Raw genomic sequence first — 19,355 nt, forward strand, 5'->3', positions numbered from 1 at the left:
TCGCGCTAGCCTCTCAGTCACTCGTGACTCAACTCCTACCAATCAGGACTCACACTCAGCACTCACGCTTAACAGGTACCAAATAGTATCCGCTGCGGCATGCAGCCCGATCTATAGATATATAATCCTCACAACTAGGCCCTCGGCCCCTCTCAGTCATTAACCTCACCATCAGACTCTCAGTCTATCTCAGTTATCAATCTCACAATCAGACCCTCGGTCTATCTCAGTAAAATAGGGAACTCAGCCCAAAACAGTTTCCACATTTTTAAGAATATAGTGATAAAGCCAGATTTGAACATTAAACAGGTAAAACATGACTGAGAATATGCTTTCAAACAAATAGAGTGAGGAAAGATAGTAAAAATACCCCTAAGGGTCTCAACAAGTCGGCACAAGGCCCCAAACATGGCATACAACCCAAATTATAATAATATCAAACAGTTAACTATCAAAAACGCATTAAAATAGTTGTTCGGGATGGACTAGGTCACAATCCCCAGCGGTGCTCTACCCCACGCTCATCATCTAGCGTGTAAGTCACCTCAAAATAACACATCGATGTGTAAATCCGGGGTTTCAAAGCCTCAGGACAGTATTTACAATCATTACTTACCTCGAACCGGCGAAATCTCTAGCTCGCGACGCCTTTGCCCCTCAAATTGGCCTCCACGAGCGTCGAATCTATCCAAAATCCGAACGAATACATCACAATATGCTAAGGGAACAAAGCCCAAGCGAAAACAATCAATATCTGGCACAAATCCCGAAATTACCAAAACCTGAGCCCCGGGCCCACTTCTCGAAACTCAAAATTTTTCGCATCATTAGGTTCCTTATCTCCCCACGAGTTCATACATATCAAAAGTTCTCAAATCCGACCCCAAATGGTTCTTCAAATCCCAAATCAAAAGTCCAATTTCTCAAGCCCTAGTTCTTCAATTTTAGGCTTAGTTCCATGATTAATTAGGTGAAATTCACACATGAATCGAGTATTGAGTTCAAAAATGTTACCTCCAGGTGTTATCTTTTGAATCCCTCTGCAAATCCCCTCAAGAAGCTCCAAAATCGCCCAAAAATGGTGAAAGTTAGCTCCAAAATTGCGGACAAGGGCTATTAAAACATTCTGCCCAGGCTTTAAAAGGCTTCTTCGCGAACGCGGGATGACCATCGCATTCACGATGAACAAAAACCAACCATCCAAAAATTTCTCTATACGTTCACGACACCAGCCTCACGAACGCGATGCACACTTGATACAGAACTACGCGAACGCGGCCCAATGCTCGCGAACGCGATGAATAACTTCTCAAACCCAGTTGACCATTTTCTTTCTATGCGAATGCGGCATGGACCTCGCGAATGCAATACACGAGACTCTACCCCTTCACGAACGCGTATCCCTCATCGCGATCGTGAAGGCCAATTACTCAACCTCACCAGCTAACCCTTCGCAAACGCGAGGACCTGCCCGCGAACACGAAGGCTAATTTTCCTGAAATCCTTCAGCAGTTTTCTGCAAATTTTCAAAACAAGAAATGGTCCGATTGACCACTTGAAACTCACCCGGGGCCCTCGGGACCTCAACAAAACATGTCAACACATCCCATAACATCATTCGAACTTGTTCCAACCTTCGGAACACTCAAAACAATATCAAAATATCAATTTACATCGAATTCAAGCCTAAGTTTTCTAAAAACTTCCGAAACACGCTTTTGATAAAAAAACCAACCAAAACACGTCCGAATGACCTGAAATTTTGTACACGCATCCCAAATGACATAACTAAGCTACAACAACTCTCGGAATTCCATTCTGACCCACGGATCAAAATCTCACCTATCAACCGGAAAGCGCCGAAATCTCAATTTCGCCAATTCAAGCCTAAACCTTCCACAGACTTTCAAAATGCATTCCGATCATGCTCCTAAGTCCCAAATCACCTAACGGAGCTAGCCAAATCATAAAAAATCCGATCCGAGATCATATACAAACAAGTCAACTCTTGGTCAAACCTTTCAAATTTCAAGTCCAACTGAGAACTGTTTTCATCTAGATTCATTTCGATTACCCTGAAAACCAAAACCAACGATTTACATAAGTCGTAATATATCACACGGGACAAGACATGCCCGAGAACTGGGATTAAAGTGCAAAAGCTCAAAACGACCGATCGGGTCGTAACATCCTCCCCCACTTAAACATACATTCGTCCTCGAACGTACCCGGAGTCGTTCCAAAAGCCAACCAATCGCTGACTAACCTTACCATACGCATACCCGGGGGTGATCCCGCGTCACCCTATCTCACATAGGTTCGATAACACAATATAACTGAAATTTCACAATCCATCCTAGTCCATAAACCATAGAACCACATTTCTGCTTCTAAAATCCTCAATACAATTAGAATCCCACATTTATGCTGTGAATGAGTCCAAACAAGATGTAACAAACCATATCTGCTATTTCAGGCACAATCACATGATATACCACATAACTCAAACACTCGCAGCGATAACTTCTAATCACAGCAGTTGCACATAACAACTGAATACCGATAGAAAACCTCTTAACAACTAAAGTATCATTCCAACACTTCCATATACTGCCAATGGTAAATGAAGCACGCAATAAACCATAACCATTTCTCAGATCAACCATCCATAAGGCTACTTCTCCTTTGGCAAGAACCATAGAAAATTTTTGAGCCGAACCTCGATATTTATCCGTCAAACATGCTGAAATCGAATCTGTTTGTATTCATTAAAAACCCCAATGATCTCATCTCATCCAACACAGTTACTATGGTGACATGACACATCAAAACAGGCTAAAACCACAACTTGTGCAGTCCGCGCACCAATAAGCAACAATCCGAACATACTCACATCATGAAACTGACTCAAATGAAAGAGTTGTACCTCAAACTCACCAGTACCATCACAACACACGGCTGAGAACCCATTTCACATCATAGAAATAGAACACACGAATCTAACCTGCAAGGTCATATTTCTACATAGCTTCGCTACCACTCGCGATCCTATCTAAACACTGCTCCACATGAAACACCTCAGGTCACTATGCTCGAAATCGATAACCACGCTCAATTGATGTCTGGAACCAAAGCAAATCATTACACCCACGATGAAACAAATAACATACACCACGTAAAACCGATAGGACATAACCGATACACCATTCACCGAGCAACTCCCAATTACTCTTCCCGCTCGACTTCCATTATGAAACTCCGATAGAACCGCACTATAGGTGCCTATAACCAACAGATCGTAACGTCTCGCAACATAGAAAGGTAACTCATAGATCCCCCTAATTGCTAATAGCTCCAAAATAACTGAATCAACACATCCTTCACCAATAGCAACTCGAAGTCAACAAAACTGTCTCGATGCCGGACACATATCCATATAGGTCTACCAATGGACCACACATAAACTCTAGTTATACAACAGATAAATAATCCTTCGAAGGTTCACAATGACTGAATCATAGTACATACTAACATCTGACTAACTTACCCACATTTTTCCATCCGCAACCACGAGCTAACCTGTATATGAGAACTTACAGTCTCCAAGTCCATAGAACACACGAATTTCCATATCTGGTCCCAATTCTGCCACTCACATGCATAACTTACCTCTAGAACTCAATCTTTCCATGAGAGATACTCTAAGATTCTTCTGTACTGCCAAGCAAACTTGAATATCAGTAGCTAACCTGACGAGAAGTGCTGCAATACTACCGAAGTACCATCAACTCAATCACATTGCCTCTTTCTGGAACATATACCCTCATCAAATCACCTCAATTGGCATTACCATTTCCTTAATCATCTGGAGATCCCCTATCAAATCATCTGAAGTTCATTTCTCTAATTATCTGAAACTGCCCGCGTTGCTTAAGAATTTATGATCTTCCATTCAAATCTAAACTGTGACCTTACACATGCAAATCTCAATCTTACACAACATATCGCATAAACTGTACCACTTTAGGATAACCGGGAGAACTTCATATCCCTTCCGAGCCACAAACATCTACGTACTCAACTAGTCAAGGACTTTCCATTGGTCCCATCTAGAAGAAAATCACTATACATCCCATGCTTCGCATGCCCATAGAAGATATACATCCCCAAACCGCGGTAAAAACCATTAAGAACTCTCCAAATCCCATTTGCACAAATCTAAATCGTTAGGACTGGTTCCTTCTAACTTGACCGAACTATGCAGGTCACTAAAACCCAAGAGAATTGCCGCGAAACACCTGTAGAAACTCATTATCTCGTAAGTATCCAAAGAGCTAATCATATTCTTACCATACTAACTCAGCCTACTACCCAACTACCTCATCTATCCGAATTTCCTTCCGATTTACCTTCAACTTGATACTCATTCTTGCTATAACATCACAATTCCTCAACCCAGACTTCCCACACCGGACCCAAGCATAAAGTCGCATCGTTTAAGGCTCATAATCCGCCGAATACTTTCTCAAATACTTCTACGAGCAACACGATCAAAACACTTTACTCTGAAGAGACTTCCTGCGAATCTAAATCTGTTACCTTTACCTTCGTGATACTGATATATAGAATCCCATAATTAACATAGAAATACCATAAGTCTTGAACCCTTCTAATGAAAACTCGATTTCTAACCACATATACAACTTTGAGATACCCAATTGTTACATGTAGCATCTTGAACACATTAGAACTATTCTCGAGAGTCATTCACGCCATTCAAATTGCAATTAACCCGATCAACAGAACCGAACAACCAGTGCCTCATTAGCACTTCTGACACTGCAACATATAACCTTACCTTAGTCAAAAAAATTTCTTTACTCGAGCCATCCTCGGGCTCAATCTTCGCAAACCAGAACTGATTTCACCACACGCCTCAAACCGGAACCAACATAACATATAATTGTGCAACCAACTAATCAATAGCAAACTCCCCCACTTGGCTCGAAGCTATAGATCAAAACACACACAATAACTCATAACGCATATACTTTATTGTTGCCATAATACCATAGTGATATTAACTCAACCCTTCATAAGATTGTGGAACACAGACCATCTGGTACTCCATATCTTCTTCAAATCTCGCATTCATTATCATAGCAGCTAAATCCACTCTCTTAAACGACCCAAAACTTAAATTCCAACACATATATTTCACTTGTAAATGAGATCTTCTAACAGACAACATAAGGATCACACCACTTCAGAACACTCCGCAGGAGATAATCCACCTGCTTCGCCTAAATCTAACATTTCTGTATACCTTCCACCGTCATACACATTACCTAGTCACTTAGACTTCCTGACTCTGAACACATACCGCAACATGAAATTTACTTCGCTCCCAACTAGGAGACATGAAAAGATTCTTCACGCACCCATAACTCGGGGCTACATATCCAATCACCATGGAAATCAAACACTTAATAGTTCATCTACCCTCCAACAGACCCTTCTTGTTGTTTCCAAACATACTCATCACGTAGCTATCCAGCCGTCGCTTCCACTAATATGGACAATACCGAGCATATAAGTTCAAAAATACTTGCTCGCACAATCAACACCTCAGTGCTCAAGCCATAGGCAAAGATCCGGCCTCAAGTCCTCTAGACTGGCCCCAAACATCAAACTCACAGAGGCCACATCTCGCCACTCGATCAGAGAATCACAAGCCATCAAGGCACATCTGATACTGAGCGCTCATACGCGCATGCGAATGCGTGGAAGGAATTTCAAGAGTTACTTTTCAAGCTAAATCAAGGACGCACGATAAGAATTCAAGAATGTAAAGTTTTCCTAAGGGTTCTGCAGCCTCTCGAGGATAAATATAGACGTCTCTGTACCGATCCGCGAGACTCTACTAAACCTGCTCATGACTTGTGAGACCTATATAACCTAGGCTCTGATACCAACTTGCCACGACCCTAAACCGGCCCGGTTATGATGGTGCCTCTCGTGAAGACAAGGCCAGCCGATACAACACTCACATTAACCCTTTTATCATTAAGAGTCATTTCTAAACCTTTAATTAAACAATATTTCATAATATAAGTCTACATGAACAGTGCGAAAATAATATACAAGCCCAACATCGGGGTGTCACTAGTCATGAGCATCTATCAAGGTCTAAATATAACAAAAGTCTGAGAATGTACTAAATACAGTAATAGAAATGAGAGGAAGGAACTGGTGCTGCGAACGTCGTGCAGCCACCTTGCTAACTCTGATGACTCCGCGTCTGAACAATCAACACCTGCTATCGGGTTCCGAAATACCTGAATCTGCACACGAGGTGCAGGGAATAATGTGAGTACTCCAACCTAGTAAGTAATAAGAGTAAATAAAGACTGAGCAGTAGGAAATAATAAATTCACATTTATGTTAACCCAATAAGCACAACAGGCTTTCAATTCAGAATACGAGTCAGTCGTCTCATTTAAAATCCAGCTTTTGGTAAAAATCATTTAAAATACCTTCCAGCAATTTCAGTAAGGGTTCAATACCATTTGTAATAAAAGAGATGAAAACCATAATCGGCCCCTCGGGCAAAATATAGTTCGTAAAACAGCCCCTCGGGCAAAACAGTATTCATAAACACCTCATAACTTGAAAATTTCAGTGGAAATAACCAATGCCAAATCAGTGATTAAATTCTGAATATCTCATAAACCCCAATTTAAAGGAAAGTTGTTTTAAAAAACATTTATCTAGCATTTTCGACAGAGGATTAGTGTAAAGATGAGTGAAAACAGCCATTTAAATCAACATATTCGATAGAAACTCACTCTAAGGAGAAGTGAAAATCAATAAGTTCATAATCAGGCCCTTCAGGCAAACATCACTCATGTGCATGTATATAGCCATCGCCCCTCGGGCTAGCCTCTTAGTCACTCGTGACTCAACTCCTACCAATCAGGACTCACACTTAGCACTCATGCTTAATAGGTACCAAATAGTATCCGCTGCGGCGTGAAGCCCGATCCATATATCTCGTCGATGGCGCTCACTGGGGGTGTGCAGACTCCGGAGTGGCTCCTATAGCCCAAGCGCTATATCGTTGCGGCGTGCAGCCCGATCCAACATATCGATGTGGCGTGCAACCCGATCCATATAAGTATCGCTGTGGCGTGCAGCCCGATCCGTATATATATATATATATATATATATATATATATATATATTATTGCGGCGTGCAGCCCGATCCATAGATATATAATCCTCACAACTAGGCCCTCGGCCTCTCTTAGTCATTAACTTCACCATCAAACTCTCAGTCATTAACTTCACCATCATACTCTCAGTCTATCTCAGTCATCAATCTCACAATTAGACCCTCGGTCTATCTCAATAAAATAGGGATCTCAGCCCAAAACAGTTTCCACACTTTTAAGAATATAGTGATAAAGCCAGATTTGAGCATTAAATAGGTAAAACATGACTGAGAATGCTTTCAAACAAATAGAGTGAGGAAAGATAGTAAAAATACCCCTAAGGGTCTCAACAAGTCGGCACAAGGCCCCAAACATTGCATACAACCCAAATTATAATAACATCAAACAGTTAACTATCAAATACGCATTAAAATAGTCGTTCGGGATGGACTAGGTCACAATCCCCAGTGGTTCTCTATCCCACGCTCGTCATCTAGCGTGTAAGTCACCTCAAAATAACACAGCGATGTATAAATCCGGGGTTTCAAAGCCTCAGGACAATATTTACAATCATTACTTACCTCGAGCCGGCAAAATCTCTAGCTCGCGACACCTTTTCCCCTCAAATTGTCCTCCACGAGTGTTGAATCTATCCAAAATCAGAACGAATACATCACAATATGCTAAGGGAACAAAGCCCAAGCGAAACAATCAATATCGGGCACAAATCCCGAAATTACCAAAACCCGAGCCTCAAGCCCACTTCTCGAAACTCAGAATTTCTTACATCATTAGGTTCCTTATCTCCCCACGAGTTAATACATATCAAAATTTCTCAAATCCGACCCCAAATGGTCCTTCAAATCCCAAATCAAAAGTCCAATTTCTCAAGCCCTAGTTCTTCAATTTTAGGCTTAGTTCCATGATTAATTAGGTGGAGTTCACATATGAATCGAGTATTGAGTTCAAAAATCTTACCTCCAGGTGTTATCTCTTGAATCCCTCTTCAAATCCCCTCAAAGGGCTATTAAAACATTCTGCCCAGGCTTTAAAAGCCTTCTTCGCGAACGCGGGATGACCATCGCGTTCGCGATGAACAAAAACCAACCATCCAAAAATTGCTCTATGCGTTCGCAGCACCAGCTTCGCGAATGCGATGCACACTTGATACAGAACTACGCGAACGCGGCCCAATGCTCGCGAACGCGATGAATAACTTCTCAAACCCAGTTGACCATTTTTCTTCTATGCGAACGCGGCATGGACCTCGCGAACGCGATGCATGAGACTCCACCCCTTCACGAACGTGTAGCCCTCATTACGATTGCGAAGGCCAATTACTCAACCTCACTAGCTAACCCTTCGCGAACGCGAGGACCTGCCCGCGAACGGGAAGGCCAATTTTCCTGAAATCCTTTAGCAGTTTTTTGCAATAATTCAAAACAAGAAATGGTTCGATTGACCACTCGAAACTCACCCGGGGCCTTCGGGACCTCAACCAAATATGTCAACATATCCCATAACATCATTCAAACTTGTTCCAACCTTCGTAATACTCAAAACAACATCAAAATATCAATTCACATCGAATTCAAGCCTAAGTTTTCTAAAAACTTCCGAAACACGCTTTTGATCAAAAACCCAATCAAACCACGTCCGAATGACTTGAAATTTTGCAGACACATCCCAAATGATATAACAAAGCTACAACACTCTCGGAATTCCATTTCGACCCCTGGATCAAAATCTCACCTATCAACCGGAAAACGCCGAAATCTCAATTTCGCCAATTCAAGCCTAAACCTTCCACGGACTTCCAAAATGCATTCCGATCATGCTCCTAAGTCCCAAATCACCTAACGGAACTAGCTAAATCATAAAAATTCTGATCCGAGATCATATACAAACAAGTCAACTCTTGGTTAAACCTTTCAAATTTCAAGTCCAACTGAGAACTGTTTTCATCTAGATTCATTCCGATTACCCTGAAAACCAAAACCAACGATTTACATAAGTCGTAATACATCACACGGGGCAAGACATGCCCGAGAACTGGGGATCAAAGTGCAAAAGCTCAAAATGACCGGTCGGGTCGTTACAATGGCATATAGCGAGATTAAATTTTAAGTATTATCCTTATGCTAAGAAAGTGGGAGATTTGATTTAAACCGTCCAAATAAACCAGAATAAATATAGAAAATTCATATAGTCTGACTCTAGTTAATTTGGGGGGAAATCAGAAATAGCCAAATTTACTACTAATAATTGAAAAATAGACATAGTTTTAAAAGTAATTGAAATTTAGTCACTTTTTCATGTAAAGAAATAATTGAAACAAAAACACCCTTAAAATTTTGATAAAATTTCAGCATAATATGCTGGAGTTCGAATTTTTTTACATATGAGATTTCAGTATAATATGCTGGAATTTTATAATGTGCTGGAGGTCTAACATAATATGCGGGAAGTTTAAATGGAGGAGCTTCATAATCCAGGATATTATGCTGAAATTTTCCGTGCTGGAGTTCCAACATAATATGCTGGAAGTTTATATGCAAGAGTTCCATAATCCAACATATTATGCTAGAACTTTCCGTATTTCAGCAAAACAATGGCTATTTTTCAATGACTTAGCAAACACTTGCTATTTTTTGATTACCAATTCGAAAACTGGATAGGCCGTGCTATTTTCACACTTAATTTGGATTTGAGTTGTCAAATTAATGGGCTTATAGCTGTGATGCTATCTTTCTCACACATCATAGAAAGTGACAAAGTAGAGTGGGATCTGAAAACTCCAAATCTTGATAGTGGGTTGTGTTGACCCACCATCTTAAGTCTTGAAATAGAGAAACATCACATATATATAAAGTTATAAAATGTTTAGACATGACTTAGAAAGACATATTTAGCAAAGAAAAGAAGGGTCAATATTAGTGAATTTGGCCTTTGGAACAACTATAGATTCTCCTACCCTGCCTTCATTTCCAAGAAAAAACAAGTAGAAAACCATCACACATAAAGATTGAAGAGAAAAGATGGCAAGGGAATTGAGGAGTTTGATTGATAGTGAAGGCTTTGGTAATATTGGAACTAACATTTTGGTAACATTCTTGGGAATATTGGCTGCGGTTTTCGTCGTAACGTTCATAATATTGTCATGTGCACAAGGGGAAGTGCCAAGAGATAAATCAGTAGCAAGCCTATGGAGGCGCAAGATGTGCAGCATGCTGTGGTGCAGGTTATGGTGGAAGATGTGGTGCTTGATACACAACTGAATTTAGAATTTAGAGTCAGTGACTTGAAAACGAATGTGATTTTAACATATGCATATATTAAATTTTTTGCATATATATAGATAGTTCAATAAAAAATAAGGAATTCATTTGAATCATAGAATCCACCCTAAATCCGCCTGGCTGTGTTTTTCTAGTCATAAACAATCTCTTGTACTCATGCTAAAGATGAAAGTTAATATAGAAATCCTCTTAAGTTAGAAGCCTAGAATTAACTAGAAAGCATGCAGAGAAGCAAAAACCACTGATGTTAATGCTGATGCAGTAGTTTTGACTTTATCTAGTTGATTTTGGTTTTTCTGTATTCTTCTACTAGTTTTCTTTTTAAATAATCTACACTGCATTCGTCATCCTTTAAGAAAAGGATAGCATTCTCAAATAATCAATGATGGGAAAGAAAAATAAACAATAATTATGCTCGAGGCTCAAGCTTTACTCTTTCTTTCTGTTCTACTTAAGTTTTTTCCTTTCTTTCTTTTTCCTTTATACTCAAGTTACTATTCCATCTGAACACATGGGCAAGAAAAAGTTATCAATGAAGTGATGTTATATGTTTGAGGTCAAGCGCTCAAACTAAAGGTGACAAAGGAGTTTGAATTCTGCATTTGCTGATTAGAAAAAGAAAGTTATAATAGAGCTCATGTTATTTTGACATAAGATTTATTGCTTCCTGGAAGTAACTTGAGCAAGATAAATCCATTGTCAAGATGGCCGAGTTGGTCTAAGGCTCCAGTTTCAGGTACTGGTCCGAAAGGGCATGGGTTCAAATCCCATTCTTGACAAAGAATTCAAACTTTTTGTTGTATATTGTACCAAACTTTATTTTAATTTGAAAATATACTATTCAAGAAATAATCCGAGGTATGCAAAATCTATCCAGACAAGTACAAACAGGATATTATTCGCTCTACATTCCCAAGAAACATTAAACCCAATGGTTAAAAGTACATGTTCTTTCGAATTAACCATCATTGCTAGTTTAGGTAACAGAAACAACTACTATCCCGACCGTACAAGTCAAAGTGGTTCAAGCCGTGGAAAGAGCCATTAGTGCTTGTTAGGGGTGTTCATAGTTCGGTTTGGATTATTTTTTCTCTTAAAAGAAACCAAACCAAGTAAGTCATTTTTTCAAATATTAAAACCAAACCAAACCAATTAAGTCGATTTTTTCTCGATTTGGTTTATGTCGGGTTTTGTCGGTTTTTTCGATTTTTTGTCGGTTTTTTCTTAAATATAAGACATATACTACCAAACACATATTCCGGAGATCATATTTTCAACATAACACTATCAAATCAATTATCGTTTGAGAAATATATTATTTACCAAGATATATTGACGATAATTGGATCAAATAGTGATAAATAATTTAAGGACTCAATTAAAAATATACTATTTTTAACACGAAATGGATTCTTACACTTGACAAAAGAAAACTACCAATCAAACTAGAATGTAAATATAAAGAACTATACTAAAAGTGCAAACTATTAACATTTACCATTGAATTTTTGAAACTTTGTATAATACATATATATAGGTGTAATAACAAATTTGAAATAGCTATTCCTATAGTCGGTTTGGCTCGATTTTTTTCCTGGTTAAAACCAAAACCAAACCAAATTTGATCGGTTTTTAAAATTCAAAACCAAAACCAAACCAAAGTATTAGTTTTTTTGGTTGGTTTGGTTTGGTTTTCGATTTGGTTCGATTTTTCGGGTTTTTATGAATAGCCCTAGTGCTTGCATTAGGGTAGGCTATCTACATCACATTCCTTGGGCGACCCTTTCTCGGATCCTGCGTGAACGTGAGATGCTTTATACACTAGGCTGCCCTTTAAACAACTACAATCCAGATCCACCACCGAGGCACATATATCATTTAAAAACCTTGAAGATAATGGCTACCTTAGTGATCTTCTCAGACTATTCTAATTATATAAAGAAATTTGATTTTTAACGACCATTTCTTAACGAGGGGACATAAATCTGGTCGTTATAAGTGTACTTATAGCAACCAAATTTTTTTCCAGTCGTTGAAACTAATTATTAGCTCAATATTAACAAAGGAATAGTATTCCCATTATTAAACAATTAATTAATAAAAAGTGGCGCTAACTTTTCCCTCTTTTTCCCCAGAACCACACCTGGATCCGCCAACCTTCCCCCAAAAAACCCTAAGACTTCTCCAACACCTCTATTGTAAACATTATTTTCCTAAACTTGCAACTGCAAAGTAAAATGTGACGAAACTGCTGGTCTTCAAATGCTAATATAATCGTATTAGAGAATGTCACGACCCAATTCCCGAACCCGATCGTGATGGCGCCTCTCGTGAAGACAAGGCCAGCCAGACCAAAACAGAACACTTCTTTTAAGCAGTTAAATATCATAAACAGCTCAAAACATGATAAAATAGCCATAATTTGCAAAAATAACGATGACAATAGAAGAAACCATCCCGACACAGCCCAAACTGGGGTGTCACAATTCATGAGCACTAATAACCTGATACAAGTCCACTAGTTACGATATCTGATACAATAGTTCAAGAACAAGGAAATAATAAGATAAGGGAGGCACGGGGGCTGCGGACGCCAACAACTACCTTGTAGTTACCGAAATACTGCCTGGTCTGGGAGGATCAACACTCAGGAGCGGACTCTGCGATGCCTGAATCTGCACACATGGTGCAGGGAGTAATGTGAGTACTCTGACCTAGTGAGTAATAATTATAAATAATGGTTGAAAGCATGAAAACACGTAAAAGCACAAGGCAATTCTATATCAAAGCAGTAAAATCACTTAAAGCAGTAAATCAGTGAATAAATCAAGTTAAATCCCTTTTAAACAAGTAAAATAGGTAGTTTGGCAGGTAAATAACAAGTAGAAATCCGCCCCTCGGGCACAGTATCAATCACTCAAAACAGTATAAGCCCCTCGGGCTCACTCTCAGTATAGTATCAACCTCTCGGGCTCACTGTCAGATCAAATAGGTACTCGCGCTCACTGTGGGTATGCAGACTCCGGAGGGCCCCTTACGGACCAAGCGCTATATCAAGCTACCTCGTGGCATCATCTCTCGGCACTCGGCCTCACATCACTCGGCACTCGGCCTCGCATCAGTCAAGCCACCTCGTGGCGTATAGAAGTATCTCAGGCCCTCGACCTCATATCACTCAGTATATCGTCACATATGGCCCTTGGCCTCACTCAGTCCGAAAATCATCACAAGCCCCTCGGGCATTAGTAAAACAGTAGTTCTCAGCCCAAAACAACATTTAGAAATAGTATTTAAGTTTCAAATCTGAGTAAAAGTGGCTGAGTTTGTAAAACAGTAGATATCAATAGGACTGAGTTCAAATAATAAGTCAAAATAATGAGAAAATAGTGATAAAAATCCCCGAAGGGTTCAAATAATTGGCACGAAGCCCAAATATGGCAATCAACTCAAATCATGATGATAAAAAATAAGTTTCAGTCAAATATGCGGTAAGATCATCAATCGGGACAGACCAAGTCACAATCCCCAGTAGTAAATGACCCAATGCTCATCATCGAGCTCGTGTCTCACCTCAATATAGTACTACGATGTGCAATGGGGTTTCAAACCCTCAGGATATCATTTACAATCACTACTCACCTCAAACCGGCTACGATACTAGCTCGCGATGCCTATGCCCCTCGAATCGGCCTCCACGCGCGTCGAATCTATCCAAAATTAGAACGAATACGTCACAATATGCTAGGGGAACAAAACCCAAGCGAAACAATCGAAAAATATCAAAAATCCCGAAATTAGCAAAATCCAAGCCCATGGTCCACTTCTCGAAACTCAGAAATTTTTACATCAATGGGTTCTTTATCCTTCCACGAGTTCATACATATCAAAAGTTCTCAAATCTGACCTCAAAGGGTCCTTCAAATCCCAATTCAAAAGTTCAAAATCCCAAGCCCTAGTTCTTCCATTTTTAGTTTAATTTCCATGAATTTCTAGGTTAATTTCACAATAGAATCACGTTTTAGGTTCAAAAATCTTACCTCCAATCAATTCTCCTTGAATCCCTCTTCAATATCCCTCAAAGAGCTCTCAAAATGATTAACTATGGAGTAAAAATGACCCAAAATCGCAGATGAAATAACTTATAAACTTTCTGCCCAGTTCTGGTTTCTCTTAATCGCGATCGCGACCCAAGCCTCGCGATCGCGAAGCACGATTTTCAACTTCCCAAAATAACCCTGTGCGAACGCGATACTTCTGCTGCGAACGCGATGCTTCCTCTCTCCAAACTATGCGAACGCGAGACTTATAGCGCGAACGCGAAGAGCAATTCCACTGGACCCCCAAATCCTTATACGTGAACGTGACATCCTCATACGAACGCGAAACACAAACTTCTAACCTTCCACGAACGTGATCCCTCAGACGCGAACGCGAAAGTCTAAATCCTGACCTTACAAATTTCTTCTACGCGATCGCGACACAACTTACGCGATCGCGAAAGCCAAAGTTTCTGCAACATCTGAACAGCAAATCTGCAACTTCTCAAAGTCAAAAATAGTCTGATTGACCACCCGAAACTCACCCGAGGCCCCCGGGACCTCAACCAAAAGCACCAACATATCCTAAACCTCATTCAAACTTGCTCCAATCATCAAAACACCTCGAACAACACCAAATCCACCAATTCACATCGAATTCAAGCCTAAGTTTTCTAAAAACCTCTGAAATACGCTTTCGATCAAAAGCCCACCAAACCACGTCCGAATGACCTGAAATTTTACACACGCATCCCAAATGACATAACGAAGCTACAACAACTCTCCGAATTCCATTCCGACCCCCTGATTAAAATCTCACCTACCAACCGAATGTCGCCAAAATACTAACTTCGCCAATTCAAGCCTAATTCTACACCGGACCTCCAAAACCAATTCCGATCACACTCCTAAGTCATAAATCACCTCCCGAAGCTAACTGAACCTTCAGAACTCACATCCGAGCCCTCTAACTCATAAGTCAACATCCGGTTGACTTTTTCAACTTGAACCTTCTTAAAAGAGACTAAGTGTATCATTTCTTACCAAGTCCACTCCGAACGCAAACTACTCAACTCGATCCCATAAAACACGGATAACAAAGCATAAAGAAGTAGAAATGGGGGAAACAGAGCGGTAACTCATGAGACGACTAGCCGTGTCGTCACATCCTCCCCAACTTAAACAAACGTTCGTCCTCGAACGAGTCAAGAAACATACCTGAAGCCTCAAATAGGTAAGGATATCTACTCCGCATCTCCCACTCGGTCTCCCAGGTAGCCTCCTCCATAGGCCGACTTCTCCACTGCACTTTCACTGAAGCTATATCCTTTGACCTCAACTTCCGAACCTGACGACCCAAAATAGCTACTGGCTCTACATCAAAGGTCAAATTATCATCCGACTGAACCGTGCTGAAGTCCAAAACATGAGAAGGATCCCCAATATACTTTCGGAGCATAGAAACATGAAATATCGGATGCACACTCGACAAGCTGGGTGGCAAAGCAAGTTCATAAGTCAACTCTTCAATCCCCCGAAGCACCTCAAAAGGCCCAATGAACTGCGAACTCAACTTCCTTTTCTTTCCAAATCTCATAACACCCTTCATGGGCGAAACCTTCAGCAAGACCTTCTCACCCACCATATAGGACACATCCCGAACCTTCCGGTCCGCATAACTCTTATATTGTGATTGTGTTGTACGAAGCCTCTCCTAAATCACCTTCACCTTCTCTAAGGCATCCCGAACTAAATCTGTCCCCAATAGTCTAGCCTCGCCGGACTCGAACCAACCAACTGGAGATCTACATCGCCTCCCATACAAAGCCTCATACAGAGCTATCTGAATACTCGACTGGTAGCTGTTATTGTAGGCAAACTCTATAAGCAGTAGAAACTAATCCCATGAACCTCCGAAATCAATAACACAAGCACGCAACATGTCCTCCGATATCTGAATAGTACGCTCGGACTGCCCGTCCGTCTGAGGATGAAATGTTGTGCTCAACTCCACCTGAGTACCCAACTCTCGCTGAATAAACTTTCAAAACTGGGAAGTAAACTAAGTGCCCCAATTTGAAATGATGGAAACTGGGACACTATGAAACCGAACAATCTCTCGAATATATATCTCTGCCAGCCGCTCTGAAGAATAAGTAGTACAGATAGGAATGAAATGCGCGGACTTGGTCAGCCGATCCACAATCACCCAAATAGCATCAAACTTCTTCAAAGTCCGTGGAAGTCCAACAACAAAGTCCATAGTGATCCTCTCCCACTTCCACTCGGGAATAACCATCTGCTGAAGCAAGCCACCCTGTCTCTGATGCTCATATTACACCTGCTGACAATTGAGACACCGAGCTACAAATCCCACAATATCTTTCTTCATTCTTCTCCACTAATATTGCTGCCTCAAATCCTGGTACATCTTCGCGGCACCCGGATGAATAGAATACTGCGAGCTATGAGCCTCCTCCAGAATCAACTCTCTAAGCCCATCCATATTGGGACACAAATCCGGCCATGCATCCTCAATACCCTATCATTACCGATGGTCACATCTTTGGAATTATCATGATGAACTATGTCCTTAAGGACAAGGAAATGCGGATCATCATACTGACGCTCTCTGATGCGATCATATAAGGAAGACCGAGAAACCACACAAGCCAACACCCGACTGAGATCCGAAATATCTAATCTCACAAACCGATTGGCCAAGGCCTGAACATCAACTGCAAGGGGTCTCTCCCCAACTAGAATATATGCCAAACTCCCCATGCACACTGCCTTTCGGCTCAAAGCATCGGCCAATTGGCCTTTCCCGGATGATACAATATGGTGATATCATAATCCTTAAGAAACTCTAACCATCTCCGCTGCCTCAAATTAATATCCTTTTGTTTGAACAAATGTTGAAGACTGCGATGTTCAGTGAATACCTCACAAGATACGCCATACAAGTAATGCCTCCAAATCTTCAATGCATGAACTATGGCAGCTAACTCCAAATTATGAACGGGGTAGTTCTTCTCATGGGGCTTCAATTGACGAGAAGCATAAGCTATAACTCTACTCTCCTACATCAATACACAACCAATCCCAACTCTCAAAGCATCACAATATACGGTATATGAACCTGAAGCTGATGGCAAAACCAATACTGGAGTTGTGGTCAAAGCTGTCTTGAGCTTCTGAAAGCTCTCCTCACACTCGTCCGACCTTACAAATGGAGCACCCTTCTGAGTCAACTTGGTCAAGGGCGATGCAATGGATGAGAATCCCTGAACAAACCGGCGATAATAGCCTGCCAATCCAAGAAAGCTACAAATCTCCGTGGCTGAGGACGGTCTAGGACAACTCTGAACCGCCTCTATCTTCTTCGGATCAACCTTAATACCCTCGTTGGACACCACGTGTCCCAAGAAAGCCACTGAACTGAGCAAAAACTTACACTTGGAGAATTTTGCATAAAGCTTCTCCTCCCTCAATCTCTGCAATATAACTCGTAAATGCTCCGCGTGCTCCTCTTGACTACGCGAGTACACCAGAATATCATCAATGAATACAATAACGAACGAATCCAGATAAGGCCGAAATACACTGTTCATCAAATGCATGAACGCTGCTGGGGCATTGGTCATCCCGAAAGACATAACAAGAAACTCATAATGACCATATCTGGTCCTGAAACTAGTCTTAAGAATATCTGAATCCCTGATCTTCAACTGGTGATAGCCCGAACGGAGATCAATCTTGGAGAACGCCCTAGCTCCCTGAAGCTGGTCAAATAAATCATCAATGCGAGGCAAAGGATACTTGTTCTTAATTGTTACCTTGTTCAATTGCCTATAATCGATGCACATTCTCATTGTGCCATCCTTCTTTTTCACAAACAGAACCGGCACACCCCAAGGTGACACAGTAGGCCGAATGAACCCCTGATCTAGGAATTCCTGAAGCTGCTCCTTCAATTCTTTCAACTCTTTTGGTGCCATATGATACGGCGGAATAGAAATGGGCTGAGTGCCCGACACCAGATCAATACCAAAATCAATATCCATGTCCGGTGGCATGCTCGACAGGTCTGCAGGAAAAACATGGGGAAAATCCCCCACAACTGGAACATAATCAATGCTAGGAGTCTCAGCTCCAACATCTCTCACAAACGCTAGATATGAAAGGCAACCCTTCCCAACCATACGTTGGACCTTCAAGAAAAAGATCACTCTACTAGGAAGATAATCAGTCATACCACGCCACTCGATCCGCGGTACACCCAGCATAGCCAAAGTGACTGTCTTAGCATGACAATCTAGAATAGCACGACACAGAGATAACCAATCCATTCCCAAAATGACATCAAAATCCACCATGCTCAATATCAATAGGTCTACTCGGGTCTCCAAACCCCCAATAGTTACCACACATGACCGGTACACATGGTCTACAACAACAGTATCGCCCACCGGGGTGGACACATGAATAGGTAAAGCAAGAAACTCCCGGGGCATACCCAAATAATGAGCAAAATATGAGGACACATAGGAATATGTGGAACCAGGATCAAATAATACAGAGGCATCTCTGTGGCAGACTGAAACAATACCTGTAATGACAGCATCTGAAGCAATGGCATTTGTCCTGCCTGGAATAGCATAGAAACGAGCCTAGCCACCGCCTGATCGACCTCCCCCTCTGGGGCGACCCCTGGCTGCCTGACCTCCACCCCTAGCTGGCTGGGCGGGTGATGAAGTAATTGGAGCAGAAGTCGAGGGCTGACCCCTCTACTGGGATGAACT

At 41.1% G+C, this 19,355-nt stretch overlaps 1 non-coding gene across 1 annotated transcript; it reads left to right on the forward strand.

Annotated features, from left to right (window-relative positions):
• The first annotated feature begins 11,211 nt into the window (after positions 1-11,211).
• Positions 11,212-11,292, forward strand: TRNAL-CAG (transfer RNA leucine (anticodon CAG)). Its single transcript has one exon. It is a non-coding gene; the product is annotated as a tRNA-Leu (tRNA).
• The last annotated feature ends 8,063 nt before the right edge of the window (positions 11,293-19,355 follow it).

This window comes from Nicotiana sylvestris, chromosome 3, assembly GCF_000393655.2.
Source record: "Nicotiana sylvestris chromosome 3, ASM39365v2, whole genome shotgun sequence".
Classification (NCBI taxonomy): domain Eukaryota; kingdom Viridiplantae; phylum Streptophyta; class Magnoliopsida; order Solanales; family Solanaceae; genus Nicotiana; species Nicotiana sylvestris.